At 43.0% G+C, this 21802-nt stretch overlaps 1 pseudogene across 1 annotated transcript; it reads left to right on the top strand.

The window, feature by feature from the left end:
* Positions 1-4195: 4195 nt before the first annotated feature.
* LOC147580224 (RNA polymerase-associated protein LEO1-like) lies at positions 4196-18509 on the top strand (annotated as a pseudogene). The gene is made up of 9 exons (XR_015252653.1): positions 4196-4301; positions 5906-6051; positions 6657-6741; positions 8295-8389; positions 9136-9270; positions 11623-11758; positions 12656-12815; positions 13353-13447; positions 17791-18509. The product of XR_015252653.1 is annotated as an RNA polymerase-associated protein LEO1-like (transcript).
* Positions 18510-21802: the final 3293 nt, after the last annotated feature.

Raw genomic sequence — 21802 nt, 5'->3', positions numbered from 1 at the left:
TAAAGCCAGTCTCTGCTCAGGAAATCTACTTTTCTGAAAGTGAGTTGATTTTTGTATAAGCTTCACATGAGGCCTGAGGTTTCAGTGAACTCCTGCTGCTCTTTCCCTCCCCACCCCCTCATGAAGAAGCGTCCTGGTCAGGGCCGGGTGAGGCAAGTGAGGCATGCTTCTGGGGTGCAGAGTTTTAAAGGCACGGAAAGAGCCTCTGTGATTGTTCGAGTTTGTGGGCTTCTCTAACAGAGTACCACAAACTGGGTAGCTTAAAACTGCAAAAATGTGTTCTTTTACAGTTCTGGAGCCTAGAAATCCTAAGTCAAAATATTGACAGGGCCAGCCTCCATCTAAAGTCTCTAGGGAAGAATCTTCCTTCCTTTGTCCCAGCTTCTGGGGGCTCCTGGCAGTCCCTGGCATTTGGCAGCATAACTCCAGTCTTTCCTTGGTCTTCACATGGCACATTTCCCCTTGTGTTTGCTCTGTGTCTCTGTATGTGTCCAGGTCTTCCTCTCCTTATAAGGATACCAGTCAGTGGGTTTAGGACCAACCCCAAGTCAGTGGACTTCATCTTAACTAACTATATCTGCAAAGACCCTATTGCCACATAAACTCACATTGGGAAGTTCTGGGTAGATATGAACTTTGTGGGGATTGGGGGGGGGGGGGGATCCCTGTTCGGCCCACTATAGTAATCAAGGTAAATAATATCGTGATACAACATTTAAAAAAATTGGAACTAATGCAAAAATCCATGATGAACAAGATATCATTTTTGTAAACAGCATCTGATGACTGGAATTAGGGTAAGGCAAGTGAAACGAGTTGCACAAGTACAGAGCTGGATGGATCCTTGCTTTACTTAAAATTTTAATATTTTCATGGGTTTTTCACACGGAGTTTTAAAAATATTGTGCTGCAGTTTAACTTGATGACTGAGATTCTGGCACCCTTATTTCACCCACGGTGAATGTGTCACTTGTTGCATCCCTGTCCTGGCCCTCGTTTGTCACAGCATGATGCTTGGGATCCAAAGACAAGCACCCAAGAGAGGGAACCAGGGACAAGCTGTATTACCTTTTTTAGGTTTTGTGGCTAGCATGGAAAGTCACATTGAAGTCCAACACATTCTGTTCATTACAAGTGAGTCACTAATCGGAGGGAAATTTGAGTCGATGGAATGGCAAGGAATTTGCAGGTATGTTTTAAATTTAGCACGCACATATGTCTTTTCTGTGGTGTTCTTCTACATACACTGATCTTTCACTTATGAATGGATTCCACCCTACTTCTCGTGCTGTTGGTACAATCTGGGCGTGGTGGCTGTGGGAGGCTTATCCCGAAATCAGACCATAGAAAAGTGACATTGAAAGAGAAGGTCCTAAATCACCATTGTGCCACTTTCCTAACACCAAAACCTTCAGTCTCGTGCTGTTTCTTGTCTTATCAAGTTGAAACTCGTATGCCTGTTTTTTTTTTGTTTTTTTTTGTTTTTTTTAAGTTACTTATTTGAGAGAACAAGTGAGCAGGGGAGGGGCAGAAAGAGGGGAAGAGAATCCCAGGCAGGATCCAAGCTGTCAGCACAGAGCCCAACATGGGGCTTAATCGCATGAACCGCAAGATCACAACCTGAGCCAAAACCAAGTGTCAGACACTAAATGGACTGAGCCACTCAGGTGCCCCTACTTTTTTAAATTTTAAACTAGTAGGCATGTGTGTCCGTTATTATGCTCTTATCTTGCAAGCTTAGTGACGCTGGGGCCAAGTTTCTGTAATCACATTTCATCTTTGCCAGTTGCCCCCTGTTAGGGGGCGCTGGAGGGAGACTGGAAGACTGGATAACAAATAAGAGATTGCTCCTTCCTGTTTGTTTATGGAATTTTCTAGACGCTTCCTGTCAAGTTGCAGCTTTCCTAAGAGGCCCACAAACACTTCAGTCTCAGCAGAGGCAGTTCCTTCCCACAGCAGCTCTGTCCAATTTGCAGCTTTACCAACACTTGGAGAGCCAGCTTTATTGTACCTGCCCCTCCCAGAGGCATTAGTGCCAGCTGGACACTTTTCTTCCTCAGGTATGAGTTTCAGCTCCATACTGTTTAAGTTTTTAAGTTTAATAATTTCACCTCTTCTCTGTTCCCTCATTTCCAAAAGTGCTAACCTAAGTACAATTAAAAAAAAAATTTTTTTAATGTTTATTTTTGAGGAAGACAGCAAGCAGGGGAGAGGCAGAGAGAGATGAGGGCACAATCTGAAGCAGTCTCCGGCTCTGAGCTGTTAGCACAGAGCCCGATGCGGGGCCCGAACTCATGAACTATGAGATCATGACCTGAGCTGAAGTTGGACGCTCAACTGACTGAACCACCCAGGCGCCTCAGTACAATTTTTAAAAAAATTCTGTATGGATAACTGGTGTGTTTTCTCTTGCCCCACTTGGACCTGACCGGGTAGTCCAGGAAACAAATCCTCAAAGAGGCGATTGGTAGGTTAGTTTGGGTTTAAATGCAGGTCTGAGCTTCTCACCGACAGGCAATGGGATTGCTGGTAATCCATGGTGTGGTGGCATGATGAATCAGATTATCTCCTCTATGTTTGAGGGCTTTAATGGCTGCTACACTTTGTTAGGCAGTAGTGATGATTATTTGGACTGTGGTGTGGCATGGATGCTTCTGAGTGCTCTGGAGGACTTACAGAAGAAAATTACAAGCTTAGGTCTTTAAATATTCAGCTCAGGTCATGGTCAGAGAACCAGTGAGTTCATTATAGCCCTAAAAGAATCTTCTATCTCATAATCAGCCGAGGTAGCAGGATGTTAGACAACATTTAATTGTGCAATTGCAGAATTAAAACATTAATTGAATCCACAGCTTCTTGATATCTCTCATGTGAAAGGACATTGGATAGAGAAAGAAACTAGGAGCGGGGTGGTTTGGATGAAGCTGAAAAGCTCGATTTCCTAGTCACTCTGAGACTCCCTTGCTTGTGAGAAGTTTGCTTCCCTAGGTCTGAAGAAACTGATCTTTCCTTGCTTGAAAATGTTGTAATAATGTCACCTGGGGCAGTTTGTATTCTCCTCAAGGCTCACCCTTTGCATGCTGTCTGACCCACTTGTTACCAGCAGACCCAGCGCTACGACCTCCTGAGACTCTGACGAAGAAAGCACGAACTCCCAAATGAGGAAGAACTAGCTTCCCAAAAGAACGGCAAGATTTTGCTGATACAGGGAGAAGCCTAGGGAATATGTGTGGAAGTATATTCTAAGAATGTGAGATGAAGGACAGACTATAACACTAGCATGGGCCAAACTGGTTTGGGTACACTTAGGTACTCTGGATTTGATGTGTTAGCGCATATAGCATATAGCGAGACACGGCTCTGTAGCTGGTTGGTTAACTAAAACAAACTCACTGGTGACCTACTTGCAATAAAGCTTCCCTGGCATTATGTGGAGGGAATCCAAAGGCTTAGGGAGATGAGTGTTGGATTAGACATACCTTGTGTTACCTGCATACCATGCCTCACCTTCTCCAACTCCATCCCCTGGGAAGGCCAGATTAAAATAATAAACATTTAATATTTCACCATTTCTGAGGGTCACGATTGGTTTAGCAGGGTCGTTGTGGCTCAGGGTCTGTGATGAGGTTGCAATCAAGACATTGGCTGAGAACACACTATCTAAAGGCTTGCCTGGAACTGAAGGATCTGTTTCCAACATGGTTCATTCTTGTGCTGTTGGCAGGAGGTCTGTTTGTTGCCACGTGAGCCTCTCTGTAGCAGCTTGAGTGTCTTCATGGCAGCTGGCTTCCCCTAGAGCGGGTGACCTAGAGCAGGAGAGAAAGAGCAAGGCAGAAAGCTACAATGTCGTGCCCTAGCCTTGGAAGTGAGGTTGTATTCTATCGATCGGATAGACCAGCCATGATACGTGTTGGAGGAGACTATGCAAGGGCAGGAATACCAGAGGCAGGAACCACCAGAAAGTATCTTGAAAGCTGGCTGTCACAGCAGCTTTGCCTTCCACCAACCAACTTGGCCACCCTCCCTATCCAGAGACACTTGACGGGCTCCTGAGGGCTAGGCTCAGGGAGCCAGTCTGAGGTTGGTTGGGTAGAGAGGAGATTTGGTTTATGAATCTTGGGAAAACGTCAAAGTGATGGGGTAAGAGCTGTGTGAAAAACTTCAGTCAGAGAAATTAATGCTGTACATTTTCTCCCAACACTGAAGGTTATAGTAGGACCATGGATCTGTTTGGAGACATAGGTGACATTTCTTCAGACAGCGATGGGGACAATGAAAATTCCATTCCTGGGCAGCCTCATGTAAGTACACTCAGTAACCTCAACAGGTTCCAGTGTTGAAAGTTAAACAAGCTTCAAAGCCTGACGGGTCTGACTCCTATGGGGAGAGGACATTGATAATTGAGTAGCAGTCTGAAACATCTGATAAATGGGTGACTTTCTCAGCTGTGTTGGGAATTTGTGGATATTAGAAGGCACCGAAGGAACTGCTCAGAAGAGGGTAAACTTTAGGGGCTAAACTCTGAAAACTCATAATTTGAAAACCTTTGGCTTAAGTTTTTCTGAACCCAAACCTGTGCCAAAAAGCATGTGCTATTTGACTTCTCTGATTTTCTCTTTCTTTCTTTCTTTCTTTCTTTCTTTCTTTCTTTCTTTCTTTCTTTCGAGAGAAGGAGAGAGAGAGAATCCCATGAGGGGCAGAGAGAGGAAGAGAGAAACAGGGTACGAACTCACCTGTAGTGGGACTTGAACTCACAAACCGTGAGATCATGACTTGAGCCAAAGTCAGATGCTTATAAGCCACCCAGGTGCCCTCTTCTCTGATTTTAATAGTTACATAGTACTGAGGGGTTGTACAATTTCACAGTTCTTTTGTTTAATGTCTTATGCAAACTAGATATGCCAACAAAATAAGTATTTTTTTCTGGTAATGCAGGCTTACAGGTCTTGTTTCCGATGGTGGTATTGTTGGCGGAGAGGATGAAATTTTAGGGAGAGACCTGGAGGGGTTACTGACTACTTTATTCCTAAAGTGGTGCCTGAATTTACTTCCTGTCACACCTGCATCTGCCTAGTATGGGAGAGCCGGAGCATTTCTTTCTATTTTTTTCTCTCTTTTTTTTTTTTTTTTAATTTTTTTTTTCAACGTTTATTTATTTTTGGGACAGAGAGAGACAGAGCATGAACGGGGGAGGGGCAGAGAGAGAGGGAGACACAGAATCGGAAACAGGCTCCAGGCTCTGAGTCATCACATCAGCCCAGAGCCTGATGCGGGGCTCGAACTCAGGGACTGCGAGATCGTGACCTGGCTGAAGTTGGACGCTTAACCGACTGTGCCACCCAGGCGCCCCTCTTTCTATTTTTTTTATAAAATTCTTTTAACATTTATTTATTTATTTATTTTTTAATTTTTTTTTTCAACTTTTTTTTTTTTTTTTTTTTTGGGACAGAGAGAGACAGAGCATGAACGGGGGAGCGGCAGAGAGAGAGAGGGAGACACAGAATCGGAAACAAGCTCCAGGCTCTGAGCCATCAGCCCAGAGCCTGACGCGGGGCTCGAACTCACGGACCGTGAGATCGTGACCTGGCTGAAGTCGGACGCTTAACCGACTGCGCCACCCAGGCGCCCCTTAACATTTATTTTTGAGAGAGACAGAGAGAGAGCACGCGCGCACACGCGCACATGCACAAGAGGGGGAGGGGCAGAGAGAGAGGGAGACAGAATCCAAGCAGGCTTCAGGCTCTGAGCTGTCAGCACAGAACCCAACACGGGGCTTGAACTCACACACCATGAGATCATGACCTGAGCTGAAATTGGATGCTTAACCAACTGAGCCATCCAGGTGCCCTCAGCTAGAGCATTTCTGATTTCACTTCAGGCTCTCACATTCTGATTCTCCTCTTAGGAAGAACGTGGAGTGTCTCAGGACCAACAGGAGGAAGAGCCGATTTCTGAAGGCAGAATAGAAATAGAAATCCCCAATGTCAACTCTGATTTGGGAAATGAATTGTACTTTGTTAAACTACCCAGATTTCTCAGCATAGAATCCAAGTAAGAGGACTGATTAAAGTTTTTTTTCAAGATATTAAATAAAAATAAGTGGAATATAAATGTTTTTTCTTATGAGTTGGCTAATCATAAAGATTAGAGATTCCTCATCTGAAAGGATGATGCAGGTGTTTCTCACTAGTGTAAAGCTGAAAAATGAGGTTGAGAAAGTTTGCTAGAGAAATCATAAATGTTCAGTGCGAAAGCCACTGTGACTAGAAAAGACCATGATCTTGGACAACAACATAGTATTGGGTATTTTTCATGAAGCATTGTGAGTGTAAGCTCTTATGCAATTAAACATGATACTTTCCTTTAAAAATGGTGAAAGATGGACCATATGTTATTTATATTTCAGAAAATGTAATTCTTCAAATAAGACTTCGAATTATTAGTCACATTTGGATTTTATTTCAGATGTGTTAAAATCAAATTTCAAGAAAGTACACTAATTTGCATACTTGCTTGAAGTTTTACATGAAGTGACTTGTCTACTGTGACTTTTTAAAAACACCTTGGTGCATGTTGTAAAGATTATTATTATTTTACAGCATTAACAATATTCATTACTAGATATGGCTAACCTGAGATTAAAAAACCATTTTTAGACCTTTTGATCCTCAGTATTATGAAGACGAATTTGAAGGTGTGAAAGTGCTTGATGAGGAAGATAGAACCATGTTAAAATTGAAGGTACCATTCTGTACTTGTTTCCTTTTTTTTTTTAAGTTTTTCATAAAACAGAGATAATGATTGAGACTTGAGATTATGAAATGATGTTTTATGTTTACTCTTCAGTCAACAAACAACCGTTCAGACCAAGGTCTGAAATGTCTCTTCAGAATGTTTCTAGGGGAGAAGTTACATAGCCTCATAGTCCCTGTAATTGTCACTTTTCTAACCTTTTTTTTTTTTTTTTTGCAGTTGTAATTTTTCAATGGAAGTAAAGATAAAAATTCTTGAAAATTGTTAGTTCATTTTTTAAAAATGTTTATTTATTTTTGAGAGAGACAGAGACAGAATGCAAGTGGGTTGGGGCAGAGAGAGAGGGGGAGGTACGGAATCCGAAGCAGGCTCCAGGCTCTGAGCTGTCAGCACAGAACCCGATGCGGGGCTTGAACTCACGAGCTGTGAGATCATGACCTGAGCTGAAGTCGGATGCTCAACTGACTGAGCCACCCAGGCACCCCTAGTTACTTCATTTCGTATAAACATAGGTATATGGAACTGCCTCTACATGTTACAGTAGACTTCCCACAATAGAAATCTCTCAGGCTCTTTCTGGAAATTCAGACTATGTACAAAGAGATGCCTTGTCTTGAGATGTTTCCTCTTGAGAAGGCCTGGGATGGCTGTACACTCTACTGCTCACACAGGGCGTCATGAGCTATTGCCAGAGGCAGAACCAATTTTTATGCTACCTTCATGATTTGGGGTTCCCTACTATATGGGTAGGACAAATTTGAACTAAAAAAACCCCAAAAAACAAAAAACAAACAGGGCAAAGCACAAGTCTCCAGTTTTAATTGTTAAGAGTATCTTAAGTGTATATTCTTTTATTTACTTTTTTTTTTTTTTTTTTAACATAATGCCCAGAGCTTCCTTGTCTTACTAGGCCAGGCTTACTAGTCCTCCCTTCACTGGGTTCATAGCCCTTCAAGTGGACTTAACAGTAGGCAGAGATCTCTATGTTAACTGCCCATCTCATGTAGACTCAAAGCCTCATCCTTTCTTTGAACTTTTGGTGTGTCTGGTAATACCTCCGTCCTGCATTGTCCTTGGCTTTTACCTCCACTGTTATAAACTAGAGCTTAGGAAAGATTAAAAATTTTTTTTATTTTTATTTTCGAGAGAGAGAGAGAGAGCACAAGCAGGGGAGGGCAGAGAGAGAGGGAGACACAGAATCTGAAGCCGGCTCCAGGCTCTGAGCTTGTCTGCACAGAGCCCAACATGGGGCTTGAACCCACAAACCACAAGATCATGACCTGAGCTGAAGTCTGACTCTTAACCAACTGAGCCACCTGGGAGCCCCAAGCTTAGGAAAGATTTAAACAAAATGGTTAGTTTAACCAATATCCCTAGGTATTTGTAGTAGGAGTGTTTCAGTGTTTCTTCATCAGCTATTTTGGAAGCTTCTTCTATCACTACATACGAATTCTTGGCACATGATTATAAGTCACTTGAGGAAATGAAGAACATGCAGTTGAGTTACACTCGTTTTGTAATGCCCTTGTATTATGAACCAGGTGGAAAATACTATAAGATGGAGGAAACGCCGGGATGAGGAAGGAAATGAAATTAAAGAAAGCAATACTCGGATAGTCAAGTGGTCAGATGGAAGGTGAGCCCATAACGCCTGAAGAGCATTGACAGACCCGGAGGGAGGCCTGGGAGGCGTGGAGTTCTCCATGTGGGACCTTACTTTGGGGTCCTCTTTCACTAAAGAATTAACAAAATCTAGGCCTCTGGGAGGACACTTTAGAAATGGGCCCAAGATGTGATCAGATTCATGGTATCTGCCTTATCCGAGTAAGCGCCCAATGCTCGCTCCCATGCGCCAGGTGCTACTGGACAGTATAAATTGGTATTTTGGGAAAAATGTTTCTGTTTCACTAATGAAATGGTAGAGATTGGGAAAGTGACAAAACTATTATGTCTCAAATGGGAAGGAGAAGGAGTTTTACCACCTTTTGCTTTAAAAAGGCGTAAGTTGGGGCGCCTGGGTGGCTCAGTCAGTTATGCATCTGGCTTTGTCTCAGGTCATGATCTCATAGTCCGTGAGTTTGAGCCCCGCGTTGGGCTCTGTGCTGACAGCTCAGAGCCTGGAGCCTGCTTCAGATTCTGTGTCTCCCTCTCTCTCTGCCCCTCCCCTGCTCATGCTCTGACTCTCTCTGTCTCAAAAATAAATAAAAACATTAAAAAAAATTAAAAAAAAAAAAGGGCATGAGTTATTTACGGCATCTTTGTTTTTCTCAGGAGCTCAGTGCACAGTTGCACAGCGTTTTAAGTAAAGCCTATAGGGGAGAATGGGAATTGTAGGATTCGTTAACATGTCCACCCCAGCACTGACCGGTGTCTCCTTTCCAGCCTTTCCCTGCATCTGGGCAATGAAGTGTTTGATGTCTACAAGGCCCCCCTGCAGGGCAATTACAACCACCTGTTCGTTCGAGAAGACACAGGTCTACAGGGACAAGCCGTCTTCCAAGCCAAGCTCACCTTCAGGTAACCTTCATACTGATGTGTTGTTACTGGCTGTTAAAGAGCAGCCAGGCCGAGAGGCCGTGCAGAAGGCCTGACTCAGCCCTGACTGACATAATTTCGGGGTGCAGCTCACCAGGGGACGTGCTCGGTTCCCATGCTGTTTTTCACTTTTGCTACAAGTTGCTGTTTCTCAGGGAGCCAGTTCATGCTATCGAAACCACCACGAGACCAGTATGTAAGCCGGGAGACCAGTGAATGAATTCACCTTGGTCAGTGCACCCGGTAGGAGGCCTAGAGGACTGGTCTACTCAGCTCCGCCGGTCAGTGCCCTTTCCCGTGAGAGGAACACAGCTGCGAGGCGGGCCGATTGTGAGCGTGTCGTTGGCGTGTGCACGTGGCAGAGGCGGGGGAGGGGCTGGATAGGCTGCGGCCTGACCCCAAGCGGATAGGCGCTACACCCCTGTGCTGCGGCTGCCTTGTTGGGTGCTTTTCCTCCTCCGCGCTCCTTCGCGCACCTTGCCTCTGAAGGTCATAGCGCTGTTGTCCGTCTTGCAGCTCTCCTTGAAGTGGGGCACTTAACAGATGAACAGTGCTCACAGGATTTCTTTCTTGGGGTCACGGAAATGTCCTAAAATCGGATTGTTGTAATGGTTACACCAGTTGTAATTTATTTTTAAAAAAAATTTTTTTTAACGTTTATTTATTTTTGAGACAGAGAGAGAGCATGAACAGGGGAGGGTCAGAGAGAGAGGGAGACACAGAATCTGAAACAGGCTCCAGGCTCTGAGCTGTCAGCACAGACCTCGGCTCGAACTCACGGACCGCGAAATCATGACCGGAGCCGAAGTCGGCCGCTTAACCGACTGAGCCACCCAGGCGTCCCTCTACCACTTGTAATTTAAAAAGTCGTTTACGCGGTGCCTGGGTGCCTCAGTTGGTTAAGCACCGACTTCGGCTCAGGTCATGATCTCGGGGTTCGGGGTTCGGGGTTCATGGCTTCCAGCGCCCCGCCCCGTCCCCCATTGGGCTCAGCTTAGAGGCTGGAGCCTGCTTCAGATTGTGTGTCTCCCTCTCTCTCTGCCCCTCCTCCGCTCGCTCGCTCGAGCTGTCTCTGTCTCTCTTTCTCTGTCTGTCTCTCGCGCGCGCACGCTTCCGCTCTCTCTCAAAAACAAACATTAACAATTTTTTTCTTTTTTTTTTTTTTTTATTATTTTTTTTTTTTAAATTTTTTTTTTTCAACGCTTTTATTTATTTTTGGGACAGAGAGAGACAGAGCATGAACGGGGAAGGGGCAGAGAGAGAGGGAGACACAGAATCGGAAACAGGCTCCAGGCTCCGAGCCATCAGCCCAGAGCCTGACGCGGGGCTCGAACTCACGGACCGCGAGATCGTGACCTGGCTGAAGCCGGACGCTTAACCGACTGCGCCACCCAGGCGCCCCAACAATTTTTTTCTAAAAAGTTATTTACTTGTGTATTAAAATGAGTGAATTTTATGATATGTAAATTATACTCAAATCTTTTGCTCTGTTTTCAAGATTAACAGCACTGAGGTTTAGACATTAACAGTGTCTGACTTTGTGCAAGCTTGAAGAAGAGTCTCAATCTCACTAATTTTTAGTGTCCTTATCTGTAAATTGGAGATAATATCTACTTCACAGAATGGTGTGTCAGTTAAGTCAAATGATACATTAGATGGCATGCAGTGTGGAGACCTGGCATAATAAACGTTGTTCGGATCCAACCTCTTAATGAGCTTTTCTCCAGTGGTGTAAAAGACAAACAATTCTACAGCGTGCTTTTTTCCCCGTTGTGCCCTGTGTTCCACACTCCTTATGTCCCATCTCTCGACAGCCTCAGAGACTCTCCTAAGTTAGGATCGTTCTTTCTTTCTGATGTACCACCAATCTGCCTCCCTTGAGCCAGGAATGTTTTCTGCACCAGCTGTTCCTGTCCTCTGGGCTATCGTGAGGCCTCCTTGCCTTGCCCTTCCTTCTAATTGTATTTCAGATAAAGGGATTTTTAGTTCTTGAGTCAGGACTTGTGGCCTCTGCACCACCCTCACAGACCTGAGATTTCATATCCCTTCTCTTTCTGCTTGTTGTCAGGGATTTCTTTGTAAAAGCCCTTGACCCTGCCGCCTGCTCTCCTTTTTTCTCCACTTGGTGCTTCAGCCCCTCGGCATCCCCCCGGGGAGAAGGGACAGAGGGAGGAACAAGAGAAGGAGGAAGCCTCAGAGCGCCAGGACCCGAGGCCCAGTGTCCTTCATCTGCTAAAGGGGAAGGGGTCATCGTCACAGCTGTTTGTGCTCTCGGTTTGATCACCTGCGATGTTCTTAGTCAACAGTGGGGCATTCTTGTCCATCTCCCAGCAGACCTCACTCTACAGACAGTGTCACACATAGAAAGATGACCCTGCTGCTTGCTAATAGATGCTCAAGGACGCAGAAGATTAGAATCTTACCAATGGCTGGTTGTGATCCTGAGTGCCAGCGCACTGAAATGATTAAGGTACGTTGCTAAGCTCTATGCTGGGATTTTTTTTTGGGGGGTATTACAGGCTTACTCTCCAGAATATTAATTCACAATTTTGTATTGCCACAACCATTTTATTTCTTATAGTTATCAGGGAGCCAACTTAAACCTAAGTGTGTGGTTAACCTTAGTAATATCAGTGGCTTCTGGTGAGATGTAGCAAATCAGACACTCAGGTGTTCTCTCTCCAGTTCATGAGATTTCAGGGAGAAATCTGACAGGTTTTATGTCAGGTTATCATAAAACTTTGTGAGATATGAAGTGCTGGGAAGGTCAAAAGGACATTCCTGACTCACTCAACTAGGCTCTGTCTTGTGAACACCAGTGTGTGGATCGCCAGGCAGAGAAGGGTGCGAAGGGTGTGAAAGTTCTACTTTGGGGCTCAGGGACCCTCCCCTGCCAGCACCTCCCCATCCTGTCATCAGGAGCGACGGGGAGCTCTCTGGGGTGAGGGGCCCTGACAGGAATATCTGAGCACCGTTGTAGTTTGATGGAGCCTGAGCAAGTTGGGTTGTCTGTCTCAGGGATTAACAGAAACGGCCGCCCTCAGGCGTCCACTGGGCAAGGATGAGGTTCTTCAGGCTGGTTGCTGCTCTCCAGACTCTGACTGATGGGCAGCACAAGGGGACGCTGCAGCTCCCAGGGCCGTGCCTGTGCCAGTTCTGATCGGCCGCTGGTGTGAGAAAGCCCGCGGCCTCTTCACCCTGTGTTACCTTCACGCCTTAGAACTAAAGAGAGTGATCGCTGTGTGGTAACAGGTGTGGAATGGAGACAACTATATTCTAAAGACAAGAATTGTAGTAAATGTAGGTTCAAGCGAGCACAGAGGTAGTTCATATTTTTAAGTTAAATGGTTGATTTGCTTCTTTACAGAAAAAGGAACGTTTGAGGGCTTCTACTCAGCAGACAGTCCATCTGTGGGAGGGGCAGAACCAGCAGGGGCTGGGTGTCCCCTACCAGGACCCCAATGGTGTCCATGAGGAAGAGGAAGGCATCAAAGCTGTGAAAAACCATAACCAAGGGGACCTTTGAGGTAAGCTGGGCATGGAGGTAACATTTCCTCATCTGAGGGCCACAGAGACTGATGGCCTTTTACTCTCTCTCCTGCTGTTACTTACTTAGGACAACGGTACAAAGGCCTTTTGTTTTTATTTTGTGTTTGTTAGGGTCACTTTCCCACAGAAAAGCTTAGCTGGGAAGGTAAGGCACCCCCAAAATAAAAAAAATCAATTAAATAATTCTTGTTCTTATGGAGGGAAAATGTGTAATAAAGAGTTTGCTGCTTGTATAATTGACCCATTATTTAAACATTGTAGTTTCTTAATGTGATCATAAAACCTCTTGGGTGTTTAAAAGTGATGAATCTGAGAACAAAACTTCTCATATCTGTCATTTCAGCATGTCTGCAAGTTATATACACTTTTTCTCATCAAAACTTTAAAAATGTTGGCTCTTCAAGGGAAAATATAAGTGGGAAGCAACAATATTCAGAAGAAAAGCTCAGGAATAAACAGGTCTTCATCTTTGAAGTTCATTCCCACGTCTGGAGTTCGAGTTCCTTTACTTTCAGAGGAATGAGCTAGAATCTATTTTTCAGACAGTGATGGGGATCAGAAGAAGAAAAGGCTCAAAGATTACTGAGAGCAAGGAAGGTCACCAGTGATGAGACAGAACCAAATTTGTTCAATTCTAAGGGGGTTTGTCCTGAACCCAGGAGCCAACTCCTGGACTAAAAATTTGCTCACAGCCCTGGGGCACAGACAGATGTTTGTATACTTCACTGAGACTCTGGGAGATTAATGTAGTGACAGGACCAGGAGTGACCCAGAGGAGGGTCTGACCCCTGTGATCAGGTGCATGTTGGAAGACTGCTCAGAGAAGAAGATCCCTCACTGGTGGTGAAGAAAGTGTTAGCTTATGGGACACACTGACCAGGCGGGCGTTCTAGGTAGGTAGAAAGGCCTGTGAGGAAATGTGTGGGGCCCTGAGTCGCCACCACACTCAATGGGAGAGGGACCGATAGCTCTGTGTGGTGGAGCAAGACGTCCATCATGTTCATCGTGGTAACTGGGCGTTCTTATTGTTTGGGTGTATGAGTAGTTGAGGGTTATTCCATTTCCATGTTATTAAAATATTTTCCCTTTAATTATTTCCTTTTCTAAGTGCAAATAAAATTTCAGTCTTAAATATACAAGGGAATCATATTTACCAAGTAAATATATAAGGGCAAAATGGGAATTATTGCCCATATGCCATATTAAAAAAAATTTTTTTTTAATGTTTATTTTTGAAGGAGAGACAGAACGTGAGTGGGGGAGGGGCAGAAAGCGAGGGAGACACAGAATCTGAAGCAGGCTCCAGGCTCTGAGCTGTCAGCACAAAGCCCAATGTGGGCCTTAAACTCATGAACGGTGAGATCATGACCTGAGCTGAAGTCGGACGCTTAACCGACTGAGCCAGTCAGGTGCCCCTGCCCATATGTCGTATTAATTAATTCACTGTTTTCTGAACACTTAACATGCTTCACTCCGGGTCTGGAGTCACAGGTGGGAGTAAACATTTCAGTAACACAAATGTTGAGCATGTCAGTTAAGCGCTGGTCACCTGTCCAAGGGAAGCATTCGTTTTTCATGTAAAAAATAGATTTAAAATTTTAAAAGCATACTGAGAAAGCACATAAAATGCAAGCAGTCATTTTTAAAAATCCATAGGCTTTAAAATACTTTTAGATAGGGAAAGTGAAATATTGAGGAAGCAGGAAAACATATTTCAAGTAGTATGATTGGAATGTCAGTACAGAGTGAGGAGGGAGTGTCCCTCCTGCCCTGACCACTGCCCGGGGGCAGCCCGGGGTTCGTATGGCCTGACCAGCTAGAGACAGTGTCTGTGGAGATGGGTCGCTGCTGGGTGGTCACCTTCTAATATGAAGGAATGGCTCCCCCATCAGCTCAAGACTACTTTTTTGGGAAATTTTTATTTTAATTCCAGTTAGTTAACATACAGTGTTACGTTAGTTTCAGATGTACAATACAGTGATTCAACACTTCCGTGTGATACCCAGGGCTCATCACAGTGAGTGCCCTCCTTAATCCCCAACACCCACCTCCCCTCAGTTTGTTCTCTAGAGTTAAGAATCTGTTTCTTGGTTTCTTCCCCCCCCCCACCCCCTTTGTTCATTTGTTTCTTAAGTTTTACACGAGTGAAATATGGTGTTTATCTCTCTCTGATTTGTTTCACTTAGCATTATACTCTCTAGCTCCGTCCATGACATTGCAAATGGCAAGATTTCATTCATTTTTATGCTGAATAATATTCCATTGTATATACCACATCTTCTTTATCCATTCTTCTAGCGATGGACACTTGGGGGGCTGCTTCCCTATCTTGGCTATTGTATGTAATACTGCTATAAACATCAGGGTGCATGTATCCCTTTGAATTACTGTTTTTGTATTCTTGGGGTAAATACCCAGTAGTGCAATTGCTGGGTCATAGGGTAATTCTGTTCTTAACTTTTTGAGGAACCTCTGTATTGTTTTCCACAGTGGCTGCACCAGTTTGCAATCCCATCCACAGTGCAAGAGGGTTCCTTTTTGTCCACATCCTTGCCAGAACTTGTTTTTTATGTTTCTGATTTTAGTCATTCTACAGGTATGAGGTGATATCTCATAGTCCTTTTGATTTGCATTTCCCTGATGATTAATGATGATGAGTATCTTTTCATGTCTGTTGGCCATCTGTAGGTCTCCTTTGGAGAAAAGTCTGTTCATGTCCTCTGCCCATTTTTAATTGGATTTTTTGGGTTTTTTGGTATTCAATTTTATAAATTCTTTATATATTTCGGATACTCTTTATCAGATGTGTTATTTACACATATCATCTCCCATTCTGTAGTTTGCCTTTTTGTTTTGTTGTTTCCTTCATTGTGCAGCTTTTTTTATTTTGATGCAGACCCAATAGTTTATTTTTGCTGTTGTTTCTCTGGCCTCAGAGGACCTATCTAGAAAAAAGTTGCTGTGATGGATGTCAGAGATACTGCCTGTGCTGTCTTCCAGGATTTTTATGGTTTCAGGTCTCATATTTAGGTCTTTAATCCGTTTTGAATTCACTTTTGTGTATGGTGTGAGAAGGTGGTCCAATTTCATTCTTTTGCATGTGGCTATTCAGTTTTCCCAACACCATTTTTTGAAGAGACTTTTTTCCACTGGGTATTTTTTCCTGCCTTATTGAAGATTAAGTGACCGTATACCTAGGGGTTTATCTCTGGGTTTTCTATTCTGTTCTTTTGATCTGTGTGTCTATTTTTGTGCCAGTACATACTGTTTTGATTACTACAGCTATATAACTTGAAGTCTGGAATTATGATACCTCCAGATTTGTTTTTCTTTTTCAAGATTGCTTTGGCTTCTGGGTCCTTTGTGGCTCCATACACTTTTACGATTGTTCTGGTTCTGTGAAAAATGCTGTTGGTATTTTGATAGAGATTGCATTAAAGATTTAGATTGCTTTGGGTGGTATAGACATCTTAACAGTATTTCTTCTTCCAGTATAGGAGCATGAAATGTCTTTCCCTTTGTGTTCTCTTTCTTTCGTCCGTGTTTTATAGTTTTTAGAGTACAGGTCATTCACCTCTTTGGTCAGGTTTATTCTTAGGTATCCCATTATTTTGAGTACAATTGTAAATGGGGTTGTTTTAATCTTTCTCCGGCTTCATTATTGCTGTTTAGAAACGCAACAGATTTCTGTACATTGATTTTGTATCCTGTGACATTGCTGAACTCATGTATCAGTTCTAGTAGTTTTTTGGTGGAGTCTTTCAGGTTTTGTAATGTTTATTTAGTTTTGAGAGAGAGTGTAAATTGGGGAGGGGCAGCAAAAGAGGGGGACAGAGGATCCAAAGCGGGCTCTGCGCTGACAGCAGTGAGCCCGTTGCGGGGCTCAGACTCACAATCTGTGAGATCATGACCTGAGACGAAGTTGGACGATCAAACGACAAAGCCACCCAGACGTCCCTTGGGTTTTCTATATACAATTTTGTGTCATCTGCAAATAGTGAAACATTCACCTGTTCCTGATTTGGTTGCCTTTTATTTCTTTATGTTGTCTAATTACTATGGCTAGGACTTAGAGTACTGTGTTAAATAAAAGTGGTGAGAGTGGACATCTTTGTCTTGTTCCTGACCTTAGAGGAAAGGCGCTGTTTTTCCCCATTAAGGATGATGTTAGCTGTAGGTTTTTCATAGATGGCCTTTATTATGTTGAGGTATGTTCCCTCTAAACCCATTTTATTGAAGGCTTTTACCATGAATGGATGTTGTACTTTGTCAGATGCTTTTTCTGCATCTATTGAAATGATCATATGATTCTTATCCTTTCTCTTATTGATGTGCTATATTAAATTGCAAATACTGCAGCATACCACCCTTGCAACCCAGGAATAAATCCCACTTGGTCATGGTTTAGTGAATGATTTTATTTTTTATTTTTATTAAAATTTTTTTAAATATTTATTTTAATCTTTATTTTTGAGAGAGAGAGACAGAGTGTGAGCAGGGGAGGAACAGAGAGAGAGGGAGACACAGAATGTGAAGCAGGCTCTAGGCTCTGAGCTATTAGCACAGAGCCTGATTTGGGGACCTGAGCTGAAGTCAGGCATTTAACTGACTGAGCCACCCAGGCGCTCCAATGTTTGTTTATTTTTGAGAGACAGAATGTGAGCTGGGGAAGGACAGAGAGGGAGACACAGAATCCGAAGCAAGCTCTGGACTCTGAGCTGTCAGCACACAGCCCAACGTGGGCTCGAACTCACAGACTGCGAGATCATGATCTGAGCTGAAGTCAGATGCTTAACCGACCGAGCCACCCAGGTGTCCCTATTTTTTAAATGTATTGTTGGATTCAGTTTGCTGAATCCAGTTTGCTAGTATTTTGTTGACGATAGCTGAGAACTACTTTGGACAAAATTTCTAGAAATGGTTGATACTGAATTTTACATCTTATATCTGTTTAGGAGGTGAGCCCTCCAGAAAAAGAAGAGCAGAGGTTAAAGAGGAAGAACATGACTCAAGTATGAAGTGTGTGCTCATTGTGTACAGTTGACCCTTGAACACAGATCTGAACTGCGCTGGTCCATTTACACACGGTTTTTTGATATAATGTATTTTCTCTTCCTTGTAGCTTTCTTAATAGCATTTTCTTTAGCTTACTTTATTATGAGCATAGTATATAATACATTAAACATGCAAGATATGTATTAACTGTTATCAATAAGGCTTCTGGTAAAGAGTAGGCTATTAGTAGTTAAGTTTCTGTGGGTCAAAAGTTGTATTGGGATTTTCGACTGTGCAGGGTTTGGGCACCCCTAACCCCAACATTGTCAGCTGCATATTATTTTCCACAGTTTATTTTTTTAATAATTTTTTTTAATGTTTATTTTTGGGAGAGACAGAGCATGAGCAAGGGAGGGGCAGAGAGAGAGGGAGACACAGACTCCGAAGCAGGAAGCAGGCTCCAGGCTCCAAGCTGTCCGCACAGAGCGTAACGGGGAGCTCAAACTCATGAACCACAAAATCACAACAAGCTGAGGTCGGACGCTTCACTGAGCCACCCAGGTGCCCCATCAACAGTTTGTTTTAAAGCAATGATTAAATGACTTGTTTTGATTGAAATGATAACTCGAGTTGCTTTTGCATAATCCTAGTTGTGAATAAAAAATGTTCAAAAGCAAGCCTGTGACTTTAGAAGATCCATTTTTCCCAAGGAAGAAACTTGTTTTGGTAACTGTTTGCTCTGGGTCTTAGGTTTTTGTGCATTTCGGCTGCTCTGCCCCACCTCATCCTCCTGGCTGGGCCCAAAGGTGGGTAAATTGGAGTATCAGACTTAAGTGGAATTATGCAGAAGAATATAAGACCAAATTAAAAAGGTATAAGAATATAAAAATCGTTGCTTATCAATACATTTTCTCAATTTAAAAATAATGAAGTTTCTTTGGTAAGTCTGTCTTGTGGTGAGAATGACCGAAAAACATGAATGCTCAGTGAGAGCTGATAGAAGGCGCTTCTAAAGATGGTTAGACCCAAGAGCTCACAGCTTTGAGAGCAACAGTTGTTCTGGTAGGTCCACATGTCTGGTTCTCGTGGGTGCCAGGTCTTTAGTTGCAGCCACTTCGCTTTTGAATAGTATTAAGGGCATTATGCTAACTAAGGCAGAGAAAATACCGTATGATCTCATTTATAGGACTATCTAAAAAAACTGAACTCAGAGAAACAATCGCCTGGTGGTTGCCAGGGCGTGGGGGTAGGGGGTGGAGGATGGGTGAAGGTGGTGAAAGCTACAAACTCCCAGTTGTAAGATGAGTAGGTCTGGAGGATGGAATGTGCAGCATGGTGCCTGCAGGTGACAGTACTGTACTGCGTATCTGAAAGTTGCTAAGAGACTAGATCTTAATAGTTCACATCACAAGGAAAAATAATTTCTTTAAAACGATATGAGGTGATGGATGTTAACTAAATTTGGGGTACATATTTTGCAATATATACATAAATCATGTTGTGTATCTTAAAGTAATACAAAGTTATATGTTAATCATATCTCAATAATACTAGAAAAAACATTTTTTAAGTGAAGTGGCACTGTCATGGAGGAGCACGAGCACAGGACTAAACCTGCAGAGGGTGGAAGCTACTGTGATTCCAGAGAAAGCACAGTCCTCAGACGTGTGGGAGGTGCTGTGGCTCCTGACTCCAAGGGGAAAGAGAGACCTGCACGCCCTGGGAACACAGAGCCAAAAATAGAGAAGATTTTATGAAACCTTGTGAATCTTTTCATCTTATTTATTTTTTTTAGTGTTTTTATTTTTGAGAGAGAGAGCGAGCGAGCGATAGCGAGCAAGAGAGGGGCAGAGAGAGAAGGAGACAAAGAATCCGAAGCAGGCTCCAGGCTCTGAGCTGTCAGCACAGAGCTGACACGGGGCTTGAACTCACGCACCGTGAGATCATGACCTGAGCTGAAGTCAGACGCTTAACTGACTAGGCCACCCAGGTGCCCCTCTTTTCATCTTATTTTAATGGCAAGGATTAAATATAATGTACAACAGAACATGACTAACATTTTATGAAAACATTTTTTCTTTTATAATTTTTATTATACTGTGGAATCCCCTTTTTAAATGAAGATACATCAGATACTGTCACTGGAAAAACCATTTACAAAGTTCTATTTACATGTAACTTTTCCAGAGTGCATCTATTACACAAAGCGAGTATGTGGGTTACTTCATTCAAATAACAAGAATTTGCAATTTAATGACCAAGATAATTCTCCTTGAAATCTCTAACAATCGGTGGGTTTTTTAAAACACAAAATGTATATTTGGTCTTTTAAATGACAGGCACCTTTAGGAATGTATTTCACCTATACTTAAGACTTCTACTAGAATTTAGCTACAAGTTTATAGCACCAAAATCCATTTTAATAGTATCAGCGTTATTAATGTTGATGTTTTTCAATACAATTTCATGTAGACATACTTGAAAAATGAGATCTTCAGACAAATATAAAATTTTTCAAAATGGGCAATTAAAAGCCTTTAAACAGCAATTTAAAAATGCAAAGAATATTCTTTGATTAGATAACCAGGTAAGTTTAAATTGGTTAGCCTACAGAATGTATGGTCTTAGAAAAATCTTTGGTTTAAAAATCAAGACTATGTGAGAACCCTAATCTGTTACAACGCTTTAGAGCTATATATAGAAATACTGAATGTTACTAAATGGTTAAGAGGTGCTGGAGTTTTAAAGATCAAAGTAAACACCAGTCTTGAAAAGATTTTCTGTATTCAGTTGGATGAATGTTCAGCTTTAAAGATATTGATGAAATCTTTTCTTCAATTATATAATGCACTGTCACAGCTGAGAACTGGAATGGTATAAGCTAAACACTTAACTTCTTCATACTTAGGTAAATAATCAGTGAAAAAGAGATTACCCGTAAGTACCATACACACACTATGTAGGGTCTCGCTTATGTCTATTAAAAAAAACCTGATGATAGAAGGGGTAACATACTTATCAGTTCATTGACTTATAGACAAAGCAAGCAAGGAAGCCCTGGGTGCCTGCTCCGTGCTGACTCCCCATCCTGCTGGAAGGGTGCAGTCTCTAAAGTCAAGTACATTTCCAAAGTTGCATATGAAAAGGGGACACACACACACACACACACACAGAAACCCTTGCTAACTTGGAAAAAAAAAAAATCAGTGGTCTCTAACTCAAAGGGAATAGTGCAAAGTCGATCTTTGGCCCCTTTAAAACACTGGATATTGATTCAGAAAAACAAAGACACCCACTTCTTCTGAGGGAAGCTTTTGCTGTTGAGAAGGGTTAATACCAGATCACACACAAGAAGCTGCCTAGCTCAATAAGTAAACTGTCCAGCCCAAGCCAATTGAGTGACGTTTTATAATTCAATTTCAAAAATTCTTTTTAAAAGAATCAACACATCTATCCCTACTTTTAACTGGGATTCTTCCCTTTACTCCGTGTAAGTGATAGAGGACAGTCAGGCCTCAATTTCGGGGGTATTACTCAGATTTTTTCCTGCCTGCCCTCTGTAGCTGGGCCAACTCTGCCATCGTCTGCTCCAGGCGCTGCCCTGAACAGGTCCACATCCCACCATGGTACACTGTGCAAGTGCTCGTTTGAATACCGTGAGCAGTACGAAGAAACTTCTCTTGTGAGAGATTCCTTTTACACAATATGGACAAAAAAGCCAGATGATGAAAGGGAATATAAGAGTAGATGGATGAGGGGCGCTTGGGTGGCGCAGTCGGTTAAGCGTCCGACTTCAGCCAGGTCACGATCTCGCGGTCCGTGAGTTCGAGCCCCGCGTCAGGCTCTGGGCTGATGGCTCAGAGCCTGGAGCCTGTTTCTGATTCTATGTCTCCCTCTCTCTCTGCCCCTCCCCCGTTCATGCTCTCTCTCTGTCCCAAAAATAAATAAACGTTGAAAAAAAAAATTTAAA

Source organism: Puma concolor, chromosome B3 (assembly GCF_028749965.1).
Source record: "Puma concolor isolate L17-30 chromosome B3, mPumCon1.1.hap2, whole genome shotgun sequence".
Lineage (NCBI taxonomy): Eukaryota > Metazoa > Chordata > Mammalia > Carnivora > Felidae > Puma > Puma concolor.
This window is presented reverse-complemented; position numbering and strand designations above follow the sequence as displayed.